Here is a 19169-nt window from a genome sequence, read left to right as displayed (position 1 = left end):
TTGTGTAGTACTCTTGAGATTTGTTTGTAAATGAATAGTTTCTGAATCTGTAATTGTATATTGAAATCCCCAAACTATAACTATTATAGTTTGCATGAAATGCTATGTACTTGGTGCGTGTATTGATCTGAAAACTATGCAATTATAATTGTAAGATGAAAAACGTCCTTTATGCTCAGAGTGTGTACAAAAGGGACAAAATATCTAAATGTTTTATAAAATGTGGAAATCGTTTGGTTGTATCAATTGCATATGTTTTAAACATGTTGAAATTCTTTTGTATAAGTTCCCAAAATCATTTGTGTTTGGCTTGTATTCCCCTTGAAAACGTTAAGAATAGTAAAACAATAGGGGTATGAAGTCACAGATAGACGCTTCAAAGTGCTGGACAACGAGACTAGAATTGAGGACCCTTGAGTTGTAATGGAAGTTAACGAAATCCTAACAATAATTAAAAACATATTTCTATCTAAAATTAGCGATTTCATTAGATAAAGTGTTAGAAAAACACTTTCTTTCGGTTAAGGAATGTTACTGAGGCTCGATCGAAGTGTAAAAGTGGGTTTGCAGCAAAGATTCACGGTGTAAGGCTGATTACGGCTCTGATGGGATTACGGTCGTGAACTGTCCTCGGTCGTCAATTGTTTACTGCCTTTGAATGGTTTGCAATCTTTGAAGGTTTGAAGGGTTCACAGCCTGTTCTTGGTGAAATATGATGATTTGAAGAGTTCACAGCCGTGAACTAAAGAACAACAACGTTCGATTTGATGAAAAATTAATGTTTTTAAAACGAGTCCCCAGGCGGATAGAGTGATAGATGAAGAGAAAACTTGAGAAATCTTGGGTTTTTGGGTGAGGGTTTTTAGAGAGAGAAAGAGTGTTTGCTGCCATAAAAAGATAAATGAGGGTAGGAGTCTTGTATATATAGGCTAGGAGTATGGTCGATGGTGGGGTCCAGTCGTGATCAGGTTTACGGCCGTGATCGGGTTCACGACCGTGAACAAAAATCAGGCCGGATTCGCTAATTTGTTAGAGAAAACTCGGGGTTTTGCGTGATATTCGTTCCAACTCATATATAAAGTTTTAATTATAAAAGTAAATGATTTTCCAAATCATAAGAATTTGATGGAACTAAATAAAAATTTAAAATTTATTTAACAGAATCTGCTAACCTTAACAGAAAAAGGTTCAGGTTGTCACAATTGGGTTCCAAAGACCAATTAATCTTGTACTTTGTGTTGGAGCAGCTATGGAGGCATATCATCATACTTCGATTCATTAATAGTGGTTGTTCCACGCACATGATAGGGGACATCTCTCAACTGTATAATATTCGAAACTATGTTTGAGAGTTTTTGTCCTTTGTAGGAAAGGAAGAAAGAAGAGGATCACAAATGTCACACCCCCAAACCGGAACAGCGGAAACGTTTTGGGATGGATGACTTCATGTGTAGTATCACAACAATGCACAATAGTAATCAAATTACAATATCCATTACATTTATAAAATATAACTTTACATTCGTGTTCAAATTATTGAATATTTGACAACATAAAATATAATTAAAAGACATAATTATATTAAACTCTGTCTTCCTCAAAACTTGTGGGTACCTGTTTATCAATTTCCTAAATATAAAAATAGTTTTGAAAAGAGTGTCAACAATTAAGTTGATGAGTTCATAAGCATGTATGTAATTGAAATATGTTATTTGTTCCTTCGAAAAAATGTAAGTATGTTTTCCCCATAAAATCTTATATTTTCTTTTATATATGTATTTGTGTTTTGAAATAGTATAATATAGTTTTAAATTCCTATAAAACTATGAAAAGTATGTTTTCTTTGTACTAAAATAGCATTCTTTATTTGTACTTGTATGAAAACTTGTGAAATTGTAGATATCTAGATTCACCAATTATAGTTTAATTTATATAAAACTAAGTGAAGTTGCTTGCATATTCTTACACTAAACCTATTATTCAATACCAAATTGTGAGTTATCATAACCATGTTTAATGACCTAAGTCTTGCCTGAAACACAACGTTCTTCAGGCGTCCGAGATATGATGCGACAATTGTCACCACAGGTCTGCCAGCCTAGCTGTTGCGAGCAGCTTTTGTGCGGGATTATCAGTCCATTATAGATCTATACACAACTGTCACGCTCTCCCTCTAGTAGACTCTGGTTATAATTTTCAGGAGTTTGTTTATACTGAAATAAGTACTTGAAGCATGACTCACAAATGTTATACTGATAGTTACGTGTAGAATAATGAAAAATATATTTGTAATAGATAAGTTATAAATATGTCATAAATTAGATTTAATATAATTTATATGGTTATTTTCGTAAGTTACTCTAAATATATAAAGAAATATATAGTTCCATAAATTGTATTGATAAGTATGCATGACTAGAGATGGCAACGGGAGTGGGGAACATAGGGGACCCTAATCCCCATCCTCGAATCCTTATTCCAATCCCCATCCCCACCCCCAGCAGGGACTGGGTATCCCTAACGAGGAAACAAGGATTTCTTTATCTCTTTTAATATGAAAACTTTTACGTAAGAAAAAACTCTAAATTTCAATTTCAACAGCATAAGTTTAAAGATTTTATGAAACATATAAGTACCCACAAATTGCATAAAAAATATAAATAAATTTTCTACCAAATTTTAATACATACATGAAAAATCAAATAGAAAAAAATTATCAGATTGATATTTTAGGTAAAATAGATCAATCAAAGAGAAAAAAAAACAATATATACAAGAGTTTAATTTAGATAAAAGAAAAGCCAAAAGTATAATTTCAACCAAGTAATTACTAATGAGTATGGTTACTTATATCAAATTTTATGTATTATAAACTATAATATAAATATATGTTCTGTATTATTTTTATATCTTAATATATGTAAGGGATGGGTCCAGGGTCAGGGATTAAGGGTATCCCCATCCCCATCACCATCCCTATTTTTTTATTCGTGGATTCCCCATTCCTGGTCAACGTAGAGATTTCCCAACCAAAACGGGTGTGGGTTTCGCGTTCCCCATTAGGTATGGGGTTTTTTGCCATCCCTATGCATGAATTATAAACTATATCTATTATAGTTTATATGCTTGTTTATGTATGAAATCCCGAACTAGTAAAATAGTATGTTTATTTTAGTAAAAATAACAATCATAAACCATTTGAATAATTGTGTAATCTATACAAGATTTATTGTATTTTACTAGTATTTTCCCCTCTAAAATATTTCTAAAGATAGTAAAAATGAAGGGGTATACTCTGACTTTATGAGTGGTGATTCGGGTAGTGTTTCGTTTCTAAGAAGGACTTTTCTTGACGAAACTGAGAGTATTTTATGAAAAGTCGGCTTCACGCGGGCAAAGTTTCAGCTAAAAGATTGAGGACTTCGGGGCTTCAGGGCTTGCTTCAGGTGGTAGGGAGGTTCCTGGGACTTCGGAGGGTTTAGAGAGGCTTAAATTAGCATTTATGAGGAGAGAGGTTATGAATTTTGTAAACAAAACTCGGAAGCCTCATATCCTATTTATAGGAGGCTAAGGTCCAGTATTACGTTGGGCGTAATATTCATGTACGCTAGGCATACCCCCCAGTACGTTGGGCGTACTCATCGTACGCGAGGCATACTAATGTGAGTCTTATCCGAACTTCGGATGTGGCAAAGCTATGAGATATGCATCAAGGCTAGTGAGTTTACGCATCACATAATCTTCTTGTATGCTGGGCATACTAGCGTGAGCAGCAGTACGTTGGGCGTATGTCTTCTTACGCGGGGTGTAATCCCTTTCATCATATCCGAAGTCTTGGACATGTCTACCACGTGTGGCATGCGACGGTAAGTGCGACGTCGGATATCCGAGACCTAGTATTTAAGTATGCTGGGCGTACTCCTTGTACGCGGGGCGTACTTTAATTTTTGAAACTTCAACTTTTGTTTAGACTCCTTGTACGCGGGGCGTACTTTAATTGTTTACACGTAGGCGAGACCATGATCTATAACTTTTGTTTAGACTCCATCAGCTAATTTTGAATTAAATTTTAATGCTATATTTTTAACAGGTCGGGACAGGAAAAGTCCGTTAAAAATTCATAATTTCTTTATCTGACATTTGTTGTCGTCTGTCTTTTTACCATTGTACTACTATTGATTAGACCTTTGATTCTCGTTTAGGTTGTGTCGGCTAATAATCATCTTATCTTTATTTCGTATTTCAAGCTATGTACTACTATGTCGGGTCTTAGAAAAATCATAACTTCATCATATGAAGTCATATTTGGATGTTCTTTTTATGAACACTCTTAGTTTAACGAATACTACAACTTTCATTTAGAGAGTTAAGGCTAAAATGAATTTGATTGAAAAGTCACTTTTTACGCAAAACAGTGTTTTGCTAGTTTTGTCGCTGAACTTCAATTGGTCATAACTTCTTCTTTATAACTCGGATTTCAGTGCTCTTTATATTTTCGGAAACCTTGTTATGATCTCTACTTCTTTATTCATCCCAATTAAGATTATTGAACAATTTATTTTGCACGCTTATTTTCTTCTCAATAAACTTCTATTTTTATTATTTCAAAATAAGTTACAATTTGACATAGACTATTACATTGACTTGAAATATCGAGTTGTTACATTATCCCCCCGTTAGAGGGAATTTCATCCCGAAATTATTTCTAAGGTGGTACTCATGGACTTGGGAAAATATGTGGATATTTTTGTTTCATCTAATCTTCCCGTTCCCAAGTGAATTCAGGTCCTCATTTGGCATTCCAGCGAAACTTCACTATTGGTATACAACTTTGTTTTGTTCCTTTGAATTCCCTATCCACAACTTCCACTGGTTCTTTTATGAATTGTAGACTCTCGTTTAATTCGATTTCATCAAGTGGAATTACCAGAGTCTCATCAGACAGACACTTCTTGAGATTTGAGATGTGAAAAGTGGGATGAATGTTACTAAGTTCATGCGGTAGTTTGAGTTTATACGCAACCGGACCAATTCTGGCAAGAATCTCGAATGGTCCGATGTACCTTGGATTTAGTTTTACACTTTTGCGAAAGCGTATCATTCCTTTCCAGGGCGATACTTTTAACAAGACACGGTCACCAACCTGGAATTCCAATGTTTTTCATCGTTTGTCCGCTTAACTCTTCTGTCTATCTCTAGAAGCTTTCAACCATTCCCGGATTTGTACAATCTTTTCTTTTGTTTCTTGGATGATTTTAGGACCGGTTAGAGTACTTTTGGGTATTTGGTTCTTGGCTAGTTGTGTATTGCCCACTTCAGCCTAGTACATAGGAGATCTGCACTTATAGTCATAGAGAGCTTCAAAGGGACTTTGATGTTAGTGTGATAGCTATTGTTGTAGGAAAATTCAACTAGTGGTAAATGGGTATCTTAAGCTTTACCGAAATCTATCACACAAGCGCATAACATGTTTTCAATGTTTGTATGGTTCTCTCACTTTGCCTATCTGTCTGAGGATTGTAGGCTGTACTCATGTCAAGATTTGTTCCCAAGGACTTTTGTAGTGATTGGCAAAACTCCAAGGTCAATCTACTATCTCGGTTAGAGATAATAGATACTGGCACACCATACAATCATATTATCTCTTTAATGTATGTCCTTGTTAACTTCTCCATTTTATCAATTTCTTTTATGGGCAGGAAGTATGCGGATTTGGTTAGTCTATCAACAATAACCCAAATGGTGTCATGACCACTCGTTGTCCTAGGTAACTTGGTTATTAAATCCATTGTAATCTGCTCCCACTTCCATTCAGGTATTTCTGGCTGTTGAAGTAAACCTGAGGGCTTTTGATATTCTACTTTGATGTTGGCACAAGTTAAACACTTGCCCACATAAGAGTCAATTTCAGCTTTCATGTTTGGCCACCAATAGAGTTTCCTAAGGTCCAGATACATCTTGTCTGAACCCAAGTGAATGGACTATCGGTTTTATGAGCTTCATTCATGACAACATCTCTGTAACCACCAAAACTCTGTGTCCACTTCCGATTCATGAGATCACGAACTCCGTCACCCTTTATTTGCAAGTTCTTTTCAATTCCCCTTAAGGCTTCAACCCGTCATGTTCTCAGGTGTCAAGGCTTCCATTTGAGCCTCCTTGATCTGTGTGGATAGGTGGGAATGGATGGTCATGGTCAGTGACTTTACTCGACGGCCCGAGTACTCTTTCCAACTAAGGGCATCTGCTACTATGTTGGCCTTGCCGAGGTGATAGAGAATCTCACATTTGTAATCATTTAGTAGTTCTACCCATCATCGTTTTCTCATGTTTAATTCTTTTTTATCAAAGATGTGTTGGAGACTTTTGTGTTCAGTAAAGACTGTGCATTTCGTACCATACAGGTAATGCCTCCAGATCTTTAGAGCAAAAAATATTGCTCCCAGTTCGAGCTCGTGTGTGGTATAGTTGAATTCATGGTTATTAAGTTGTCTTGAGGCATAGGATATAACCTTTTCTCGCTGCATAAGAACATGGCCTAGCCCTTGTTTGGATGCATCGCAGTAAACTACAAAATATTTTGTCCCTTCTGGGAGGGATAAGATCGGTGCGCTGCAAAGGGCTTGCTTTAGTGTATGGAAAGCAGTTTCTTGTTTCTCCACCCAGTTGAATGTCACACTTTTCTAAGTCAATGTGCTGAGTGGCTTAGCAATCTTTGAAAAGTTTTAAATGAATCTCCTGTAGTAGCCAGCGAGACCTAGAAAATTACGAATATATGTTGGGGTTGATAGCTTTGATCTTGGAGGGATCAACATGTATCCCTTCCTTGCTGAATACATGACCTAGGAATTCTACCCTTCGAATCCAGAATTCACATTTTGAGAACTTCACGTACACTTTCTTTGCCCATAAGGTTTTGAAGACTTGTCATAAGTGTTGGTTGTGTTCTTCCTTACTTCGAGAATATACTAGTATATCATCAATGAAAACTATAACGTACTTGTCTAAGTAAGGTCGACACACACGATTCATCAAGTCCATGAATACTGCAGGCACATTTGTTAGACCAAAGGGCATTACTACGAATTCATAGTGACGGTAGCGAGTTCTGAAAGTAGTCTTTGGAATATTGTCCTCCTGGACTCGTAGTTTATGGTATCCTGATCTCATATCAATCTTGGAGAAGAAACTTGCCCCTTGAAGTTGATCAAAAAGGTCGTTAATTCGAGGCAAAGGGTATCGTATTTTAATAGTAAGTTTATTCAATTCCTTGTAATCTATACACATGCAAAATGACCCATCCTTCTTTTTCACGAACAAGACCAGTGCTCCCCAGGGTGAGAAGCTTGGTCTGATAAAGCCTTTACTAAGAAGTTTGTTCAATTAACTAGATAGTTCTTGCATCTCTGAAGGTGCAAGAGGATATGGGGATTTAGCTACGGGGGTAGCTCTAGGGATCAAGTCAATTCGGAATTAGACTTGGCGTTCAGGAGGAAATCTAGAGAGATCATCAGGGAATACATCAGGGAAATCACAAACTTTAGGAATATCCTTGATGTTTTCTACTTCTTGTATTTTATCAACTACATGAGCTAAGAAGGCATAATAATCTTTACGAAGATACTTCTTGGCCTTGATGCAATAAATGATTTACAGATTTGCACTAGGTTTGTCGCCATAGATAACAAGGGATTCACCATTTGGTAAATTGAGGTGAATGACTCTTTCGTAACATAAAATATTGGCACAATGAAGGCTTAACCAGTCTATACCAATGATGATTTCAAAGCTTTTTCTGGACACCAACATAACGTCTATTTGGAAGGAATAACTGTTTAAAGTAAGTGTACACCCTATGTATATACCGTTTGTGCTCTCGATCTTTCCATTAGCCATCTCTATAGTGAACGTGTCTTTTAGGGATTAGGGATTTTGTTTTAGTAATTGTTTGAATTTATGGCTTACAAAACTTTTCTCTAAACCACTATCAAAAAGAATACATGCGTAAGAATTGTTGAGAAGAAATGTACCGGTGACCACGGTAGGATGTGCCATCGCTTCGTCGTGGCTAATTGCTAAAACTCTTCCTGTACCCCTAGCATTCTTCATCTTTGGACAATTTCTCTTTTAATGACCGATTTCTCCATACTCCTAACAAGCTTGACTAACTCCCATGATGGGGACTTGAGATATAGGTTGTACTCGTGCTTTATAGAAGCGGGCAGTATGCCCTTTCTTGTTGCAGTTTTTGCAGTGCATTTCCCTGAAAACTCTTGTATCATGGAAGTTGCACTTATCGCACTTCGGCAAAGTTCTAGCATATTAACTCGGGGTTGCTGGAGTAGCAGAAATAGTGGTAGATGTACGAGTAGGAACGACAGCAGGAATAATAGCAGTGTGTATTGCCACAGTTTGTTGTCTCTTAGAAGGCTCTTGCGATGATTTCCCCTTTTGTTTATTCCAGAACTTCTTTTTGCTAATTCCTTCTTTGGATTTCTTAGGAATGGCTAGTATGGAATCTTGAATAACTCCATGATCCACTAATGTTTGTGCCAGACGTTTGGCATTGTCAAAAGTAAATGGATTCGCGGTAATAACATCTCCATGAGTCGGGGGAGTTAATCCCTCTATATATCTTTCCACCTTTTTACTCTACGGGGTGACCATCCCGCAACAAAGGATAGCAAGGTCACTGAACCTAGCGGTGTAAGCAATGATATCGGAGCCCTTCATCTTCAGACTCCAGAGTTCTTGTTATATTTTTTGCATTTCACCCCTCGAGCAGTATTCAGATAGCATTAGTTCAGTAAAATCATTTCAACCCATACTGTTTACTATCGGGAGAGTCAAGGACTTGACTTGGCTATTCCGCTAAGTGATTGCTCTGTCTGTAAAGGTGCATGCTGCAAATTTTACTTTGCTACATTCAGGGCATTCGTAGATTTCGAATATTGATTTGATTTTCTCGAACCAACAAGTTAAAGTAATCACACCTCTCGTGCCATCAAAGGATCAAGTTTTAGCATTGGTGAAATCCTTATATGAACATTCCTTCGGATGATCATGACTATCCCATGATTAGAAGGATGGGCACTATTACCTGCCCCACTGATGCCACTGGCGTTGACTTGTGTTATTGTTGTTGTCACGGCAGAAGCTACTGCTGCTTGAAAGATAGCAGCATCATATTGTGGAGGTGGTGGTGGTGGTGGATTTGGTAGATTGTTGTTCTTTCTGTAGGACTTTCTTGGAGGCATCTTTTTGCCAAAGAATTAACAATGAATAGGTGATAAGTTTTTCATAATAATTGTAAGTCGGGTGTTAATAACTAAAAATATTAGTTTATTATATGCATAATGACTTACTTTAAATGTTTTTTGCATTCAATTCATCATAGTAGTTTATATAAAAAGATAAACTTAGTAATTTTGATAATGATAACCAATGAAGTAAAATGCTAGTCAATTACTTTGATATATATATATATATATATATATATATATATATATATATAAATATATATATATATATATATATATATATATATATATATATTGATACATAATGTTACTGGAAAGTTTGACCTTGATACTGGTCTAAAGTACATCAAAGTTTTAAAGAAAACTTGACAACATTACATTTCCTTGATTAGTATATAAGTCTAATAACAGGGTTGGGTTATACATAGATGAGATTTATATGAACATATATATCTGAGGTCCTAACTTATATCAAAATTGGAAGTAGTGTAAGTACTATTTACAATAAGTCCTATGTTGAACTCTGGACTCTGCTTCCTAGTGTTTTGTTTCCATTAAACTCAATTCTAGGGTAAATTGATGCTCTCTTAGTGTTATTATTTCATCTTGGGCAGCATCCACTTATCCTTGTAGTACTTCGGTGTGAGTCCAGGTTTCTTCATGAACTTCATCCAGACGACGAATATCGATAGTGTTAATCTGAGTAGTTGCATTTACTTCAAGGATTCAGTTTATTGAAATCTGTGCCTGATCAGTTTGGCGAGCAATGTGGTGCACTATGACATGGAGAGCCCTGTCAGCTGAACCTCCTCCAGAGAGGTCATAAAACCCTCTTGACATCCCATAAGGAGGGCGTTGTCCTTGTTGTCGAATCTAGTGGTTCAAGTATACGGCCCATGCTGGTGTTTGTCCTTGAAAATATTGTCCTATTACGAGGTGTTGGACAGTTGGTGTGGGTTTGTAAACTTCAGGTTCTATGTCAGTGCCATCAGAATCTTCTTCTTCTTTTTCCTCTTCCTCTGGATCCTCCTTCGGATCATCATCAATCCATCGATGATTCCCTTGACCAGGGAAGTAGGGATCTCCAGGTGGAGGATATCTTTCCATGAAGTCTATACGAGAATTTAAAGGTACGATGCATACAAAGAATATAGTTTTATAGTACTACAAACTACTCCTATAGCATTTTAAATTTGTGTTATGTTCTAGAGTCCCTCTGTATGAATAGAGTTATGTAAATTTTAGACTTGTCGCAATACTACCATCATTCCCAAGCACATTTTGATCAAATCTCATATAAATATAGTTGATCAGGCTATATTTACCCCATGTATGATTGCATAACTATCCAGGTTGAACTGTAGTGTCCAACATCCAAATACTTTTATGTAATTATTACTATGATATTGCTTTTGTATGTGTGAGTGTCAGTATACTTCTTATGAAATACTTATATTTTAAAAGTATACTTGTAGTCCCATTGTATTTATAGTTGTATACCTTTTATGAACTGATATATTGAGTTCGCTATAAAGTTGGCTCTGATACCAATCTATCACACCCCTAAACCGGAACGGCGGAAATGTTCGGGGATGGATGACATCATGTGTAGTATCACAATAATGCACAATAGTAATCAAAGTACAATATCCATTACATTGATAAAATATAACTTTACATTCGTGTTCAAATCATTATATATTTAACAACATAAAGTATGATTAAAAGACATAATTATATTAAACTCTGTCTTCCTCAAAACTTGTGGGTACCTATTTATCAATTTCCTGAAAATACAAGTAGTTTTGAAAAGAGTGTGAACAATTAAGTTGGTGAGTTCATAAGCATGTTTGTAATTAAAATTTGTAACTTGTTCCTTTGAAAAATGTATAAGTATGATTACCCCAGAAAATCCTATATTTCCTATAGTATATGTATTTGTGTTCTTAAATAGTATGATATAGTTTTAAATTCTCATAAAACTATTAAAAGTAGGTTTTCTCTGTACTAAAATAGCATTATGTATTTGTACTTGTATCAAAACTTGTGAAATTGTAAATATTCTAGCTTCACCAATTATAGTTTTATATAAAACTATGTGAAGTTGTTTGCTTATTCTTACACTAAACGCATTATTCAATACCAAATTGTGTGTTATAATAACCATGCTTGATTTCTTCAGGCGTCGAGATATGATACGACAATTGTCACCACAGGTCTTCCGACCTAACTATTGCGAGCAACTCTATTGCGGGATTGTCAGTCCCATATAGATCTATACACAAGTGCCATGATCTCCCTCTAGGAGACTTAAATAAATACTTGAAATGTGTCTCACAAATGCTATGTTGATAGTTACGTGTAAAATAATGAAAAATATCTATTTAATAGATAAGTTGTAAATATCTCGTAAATTATATTTAATATAATTTATACGGTTATTTTCGTACATTACTCTGAATATGTAGTTCCATAAACTATATTGATAAGTATGCATGACTCATAAACTATATCTATTATAGTTTGTATGCTTGTTTTTGTATGGTAAAATAGTTTGTTTATTTTAGTTAAAATAACAATCGTAGACCATTTGAATAATTGTGTAATTTATACAAGATTTCTTGTATTTTACATGTATTTTCCCCTACAATATTTATACAAGATTTCGGAGCTTGCTTCAAGTGGTAGGGAGGTTCCTGGGACTTCGGAGGGTTTAGAGAGGCTTAAATGAGTGTTTAAGAGGAGAGAGGTTTTGAATTTTGTAAAGAAAACAAGGAAGCCTCGCATCCTATTTATAGGAGGCTGAGGTCCAATATTATGTTGGGTGTAATATTCATGTACGTTGGGCGTACAACCGAAAACCCCAGTATGCTGGGTGTACTCATTGTATGTGGAGCATACTAATGTTAGTCTTATCCGAATTTCGGATGTGGAAAGGCTATGATATTCGCGTCAAGGCTAGTGAGTTTAAGTTGGGCGTAATCCTCTTGTACACTGAGCGTACTAGTGTGAGCAGCAGTACGTTAGGCGTACTTCTTCTTAGACGACATGTAATCCCTTTGATGATATCTGAAGTCTCAAACGTGTTTGACACGTGTCGCATGCGAGGATCAGTATGATATAGGCAATCCGGGACCTAGTCTTTGAGTAAGTTGGGCATACTCCTTGTACACGGGGAGTACTTTAATTTTTGAAACTTCAAAAACTCGTAACTTTCTCATATGAGCTCCATTTTTACGTTCTATATATCCACACATAGGTTGGACGATGCTCTACAACTTTTGTTTACACTCTGTCGGCTAATTTTGGATTAAATTTTGAAGTTATATTTTTAACAAACCGGGATAGTAAAAGTACGTTAACAATTCAAAACTTCTTTATCCAACATCCGTTTTCATCTGTCATTTTACCATTGTACTACTATTGACGAGACTTTTGAATCTCGTTTAGGTTGTGTCGGCTAAAAATTGCCCGATCTTTATTTCGAGTTTCAGGCTATGTACTATTTTGTCAAGTCTTAGAAAAATCATAACTTCATCATACGAAGTCATATTTGGACGTTCTTTCTTTGAACACTCTCAATTTAACGAACACTACAACTTTCATTTAGAGAGTTAAGGCTAAAAATCATTTTATTGAAAAAATCACTTTTTACACTAAACAGTGTCTTGTCGGTTTTGTTGCGGATCTTCGATTGGTCATAACTTCTTCGTTATAACTCGGATTTCATCGTTCTTTATATTTTCGGAACCCTTGTTACAATCTCTACCACTTTATTCATCCCAATTAAGATTATTGAACAATTTATTTTTGACTCTTATTTTTGTCTCAGTAAACTTCTATTTTTATTATTTCAAAATAAGCTACAACTTTACCTAGACTATTACATTGACTTGAAATATTGGGTTGTTACAAAAAATGAGGTTTTTACTTAACGATGTGAAGAATTTTTGGATCTGTTCCGAGATTGAAATATATGTGTTGTTCTTAGATCATCTGGATGCAAATTCAATTGGTGACTTGCGGTTTGAATTTTCTTCTCGATACTCCCGAGTCTTCTTAAAATGATTCGTTTCAAAGACATGTTATTTTTAATTTTGTGCATTTATTTTATTTCTTCCTTATGCCCAAATAAAGGGAGAGAAATCAAAATACAAAAAATTAATAAAGTCAAAAGTTAAAAAATATGTTCTTATGTTTTTTCGTTTGTAGGTGTTATCTAGGAAGTGATATGAAGCTTAGTGTTAAAGGGAAATCTTAAATTTGTGTGATGCACTAAAGCTAAATTGTTTAGACTCTGTGCTCAATGTGCTAGTAGGCACAAAGGGTTCAAAAGGACTAGACTTAAAATGACAAACGAAAGGACTTGACAGTATGGACTTAGACAGTTTTATTTGAACTGACCATACGACACTCGGATAGATTGAGTAGCGAGATAAACATGATAACCTGTGGGATACATCAAAATCATATGTATTAAGATATTTGGTTTGACATTTCCTCAATGTATGGATTTATTTCCTTAATTTTGGTACTGATAGGGCGATTGAGGGGTTCTGATAAAGTAGGTATGTAGAAAATTATTTTCTTGCTTTCTATCTGTCAGTCATATGTTGCTTCCTTTATGTGATTGGAAGATATCTGACCTGGAATGCAACATATGCAACTCTATCTGTATGCACCTTCTTATCTATGCAATTCTTTCTATTTGTTAGTCATATGTTGTCTACTTTGTGTGACTGAAATAATCCAACCTAGAACAACATATGCAACATTCTACCTCTCAAACTTTCTATCCGTGTTACTCATATGTTGTTCCCTCTACGTGATTGGAAGACATCCGACCTAGGATACAATATATGCATTTCTATATCTATGTTCTCTCTTAATGATTGAATACACACATAAAGTAAGGAGTTCTTTGGAAGTTCTTGATTACTGGGGTATGTCAGGAAGTGGGGAACACGTTCTAGTACATCTAAAATTGAATTATTTAAAAGGTTGTTTGTACACCTCGTTGCTGAATTTAAGGGGACAACAATATCATTGGTCATCATCCACTAAATGGTCCATTTAGGAATATAGGTGCAATGTCTGGTCACTTATAATCTATCAAATTTGTCCATATCCTTTGTGTTTAAGTGGACCACAATACTAGTGATTGACCAGATCTACACATGCAGGCATGTGCTGATAAACGATATTGAATTTCTTGACAACTTTGATCTCAAAAGTCTCAAATATAGTTATTATCTTTGTTTTAGTAAATTTGTTCATATTTTCCCTCTATGCACACATTTAAGGGGAAAAATTAAAAAAATAAAAAAAAATCAAACAAAAATCATAAAATTAAAAAAATCCAAAAGTATGGTTTATTTATGTTTGAATTTTCTTTTAAGAAAATGTAAAATCCAAAAATATTGGTTTTGAGCATTTGACATTTTACTTTTATTTTTTATTTATGTCTTTTGAGTGCTAAGTTTGTTTTTAGTTTTGTTTTATCTCAAAGTTTCATTTGTCTTGAAAAGCGAATTCAAAGGAAGATGAGATTGTTTTAGCGGATGAGACTTAAGGAGACTGTACCGAGATATTTTGAGCCAAGGCTCCATACGTGATTTTCAAAGAATATATTCATTCAAAGGAACAATAAATGAAGATTATTCTTTCAACATACAATCTTTCAATCCCAGAAGCAAAGTGAAGCTGTACTTGAAGATTACATGACAGATTGCATTGAAGCCTTCTCAATCAATTTGATGTTATCTATGAACCAACTGTAGTGATCCAGAAGAATCTGTCTCTCGATCATTCTCTCTGAAGATTCTCAAGCTGAAAGTGCTGATTTTCAAGAATCTTTTCAAGAAGCCTCCACACCCAATGTTCGTTCAAAGTCAAATTTTTGAAGAAAATCCCAACTATTCAAGATGAAGTCATTCATATAGAAGATTCATATGTTCATCTTAAAGTTGTGAGGAAATTGAAGATAAATGCTGAAGCCAAGCTCATATTTAAAATTGAGAAGAAAATAAAGCTACAGACCTAGGGGAGTTTGTTAGGTCAAGAGAAAATAAAGTTATACCCAAGGGGGAGCTTGTTGGGTATAAAATGTGGTTTATAATTTTCTTTTCTAGGCTTTTGTAGTTTTAGGTCTTGGGTCGAAAACAATCTTGGGTTTAATTGTAGTTTGGACCGAAATCACATGTGATCTCGGTCTAGCATTTGATTTGTGGGCTTGGGTTTTTGGTCCATATATATAAATAGTCATTAGGGGAGTGTTTAGAAGAAGTCCAATGAGTAAGGAGTTATCATTGTCATAGTTGTGTTCTAGGGAGAGAAATTAGAGAGAAGTGTGTGAATCGTGTGTATTTTTCATCAATCAATTCATTGAATACATTGAAGTTTCATCTAGTTCTTGTTCTTCTTCTTCTCCATTCTATCTTGCATCATCTACTTAATTGGATTCCACACCATCAAGTGTTTGGATTAATACATCAAAGCGATTTGGGGACTTATAGGTTGCATATTAGTTGGATTCACTAGCTAGCTGAGCCAGATCTACAACAAGTTCCATGTCTCTCAACTGCAGAAGCTTCTGGCCACTGATTCCGCTATGGTTCCGTTAGATGATATTAGGTGGAGGAGAGCCTGAATTATGTAGTCAGACCAGTGGTGATTATGGATCAGAAGACCATGACCTTGTGTAACAAATTAGTAGAGTTGGTGAAAGTGCAATGGAAGCACCGGAAGGGTTCTAAGTAGACATGGGAACCCAAGGAGGAGATGAGGGAGAACTAGTCCGAGTTTTTTTCAACAACGGACTTCAAGGACAAAGTTTGATTTAATTGGGGGATGTAACATCGTGATATTTTAGATATAAAAAACTTATCAATTTTTGGATTTGGGATTGGTCATGACATGAAGGTAGCCCTCTCACGCCGTGACATGTCAAAGTATACGGGTGTGTCATTAAGGTATCATAACGTGACACTATATGTGTCAAGGACAAGAGACCTAATGAAACCCTAATTTCGAGTTTTGGACCTATTTAAAGGAAGTGAGTGGATAGAGTTTTCTTAAACCTCATCCCCGTTACCTCCAAGCCAGAAAGAGAGAAACCCTAACTCCTCCACTCCATTTTAGATCTCACTTTGGTGTTTTTCATAGATTGAAGAGAATAAGAATGTGTATTGGTTATGAATCTAGCAAGGGAGCATCATCATCATCTTATTGTGATTTTTTTGGACCCTTGTAGGTGCTAAAGCTTCTACCTTTATTTTGATTATGGGTAGTTCTAGGTTTTGTCCCATTTTAACAAGGAATAAGCAAGTTTGAATGAAAAGAAACCATTAAGTTGGTAACTTTATGAGTTCTAAAGGTCTCTAGAATGATATAAACTTCAGATCTAATAGATGGTAGAGTTTTGAATCTTTGCATAAGAACTTTAGTGAACTTTTCTACATTTTTCACCCAAAATGAGATCTACACATGTATTGTACATACATGTCCACAAAGCATTGATTAATAAGTTGATTATGAAGCTATAAGACCTTCTGGAAAGTAAGAATGCATGAGGGAAAGGATTAGGGTTGAATGCATTAAGATGTCCACTGTACGTAACTCACAACATGACCATTTGGAGGTCACGATGTGAGGGAGAATTTCCCCGATTAATTTGACTTGATGTTGTCATGACGTGATGAGTATATCCTCACAACATGACAATGTTCTGGATCATTAGGGTTGGAGCTAAGTTGAGTTGACTCGTATCTGAGTTAGGAGTTTATGGGAATTAGTTCTCATGATGTGACCATGAATTAGTCATGACGTGAGGGTTATCTAAAGGAAGGGTTGACCGTTGACATTGGCTGTTGACTTTTTGACTAAATTGACTTTTGGTCAACTGAGAGGATTAAGGACATTGAATGGAAAAATGGTCTTTGGCCCAAATGAAGATAACCTTGGTCTTTTGGACTTGTTGAGTTGAAGGATTTATCCTAATAGCTAATAAAGGTTTGGTTTTTGATATGTTTAGTGGGAGAGACTTCAACACCAACACCTCGAGTGTGTGATATGTTCATTGGCTGATTGAGGTGAGTCTCTTTAGTATACTTGTGGGTCAAAGGCACTAATGTCGGCCCATAGGATTATGTTTGTAGGATGATAGTTATGTTTGTGACACTTGTTGATATGCCTATATATGTTTGTTGTCTTTGTAACTCTTGCTGATATGCTTGTATGTTTTATGTATGTAGGTTGAAATAGACTCGGGGGGGGGGGGGGGGGAGGGGATGGACCTGTTCATTTGAAAACTACCGATTGAGTTGAAATAAACTCTGGGATGAAATAGCTCTGAGGTGAAATAGACTCGTTTGGTTGAAAAACATTGATTGAGTTAAAATACACTCTAGGATGAAATAGGGCTAGAGGTGAAATAGACTTGTTATAGCTTCAAGATGATATGTACATATGGTATTGGTTATATTGGGGAAACTCACTGAGCTTTGTGCTTATAGTTTTATGTTTATGGTTTCAGGTAATTCTGGTTCTAAGGGGAAGAGCTTGATGATTGCACCACATCTACCAGTATTCCACATGATTCAATTTGTTTTGTACTCTAATGATTATATAACATGTTTTTATACTATGATGAGATTTTATAAATGAATGAATGATTGTTTTGATTGATTTAAAGGAAAATTTTCACTAATGATTTTTAGGACGTTACAAATGGAGATCATGGATTTGTGGATGCTTGTACTCCTCTCGTGCTTCAGTAGTTGTCAGTGGTTCTCCAACTAACGCATTCAACATCACGAAAGGTGTCAGACAAGGAGATCCACTCTCCTCCGTTTTCATAATAATGATAGAATTTTGTGATGAAGACCACAACAGACAAAGAAATGTTCAAAGGAATCAAAGTCCTTTGAAACAGACCATTATTATCCTACTCGTTCTACACCCATTTTGTATTATTCATTGGTGAGTGGTCCTACTCTAATTTGAAAAATGTTTCTTCCATTCTCAAATGTTTTTAGGTATCGTCTGGCTTACAGGTTAATCTTCATAAATCAAAGGTAATCAGTGTTGGAGCATCTGCAGTTGAAACCTCTCAATCCGAAGACCTTCTTAGTTGCGACGTTTCCTCCCTACCTTTCACATACATAGGTGTCCCATTTAGAGCAAACTTAAACCTGAAAAAGCATTGGAAAGCTATTATTGAAAAATTCATAATAAGCTTTCCCGTTGGAAATCCAAAACCATCTTGTTTGGTGGACGTTTAACTCTAATCAAGGCGGTACTAGGAAATCTTCCCACCTATTATGTGTCGTTATTTCATGCCCCCATTGGTGTCATTGAAGAGCTTGAAAAAATTTGAAATTTTTTTATGGGGCAGTAATATAGACAGGAACAAAATCCATTGGATCTCTTGGGAAAAATTAATCACCTCTAAAGTTGATGGTGGTCTAGGAGTAGGTTCCATTTGTGTGCTCAATATTGCGCTCCTGATCAAATGGTGGTGGAGACTTAAAACCGAATCTATATCCTTATGGGAAAAAGTCATAACAAGTATCCTTAACTTGGAGAACAAACCTGCAAATTATATTGCCAAAAAGAATATTACTAGTGTTTCGAAGAACATAGTTGGTGCGAAAAATGAAATTAGGTAAATGGGATTTAGATTCAATGATATCTTTAGACAAATTGTCAAAACGGGTAACAAAACACAATCCTGGCATGACATATGGGTGCGATCGGAGAAATTAAATGTTACATATCTTAGGTTGTACGAGTGAGATAGAAAGAAGTCATGCAAGGTGGCTGGAAGACTCAACACAAATGGAAACAATTGGCAATGGGCATCTAACCCGATTGATGTTGGTCTCACCGCTGATCTCGATAACCTATTGG

This window comes from Lactuca saligna, chromosome 2, assembly GCF_052625555.1.
Source record: "Lactuca saligna cultivar CGN05327 chromosome 2, ASM5262555v1, whole genome shotgun sequence".
Lineage (NCBI taxonomy): Eukaryota > Viridiplantae > Streptophyta > Magnoliopsida > Asterales > Asteraceae > Lactuca > Lactuca saligna.
Note: the sequence above shows the minus strand (reverse complement) of the source record.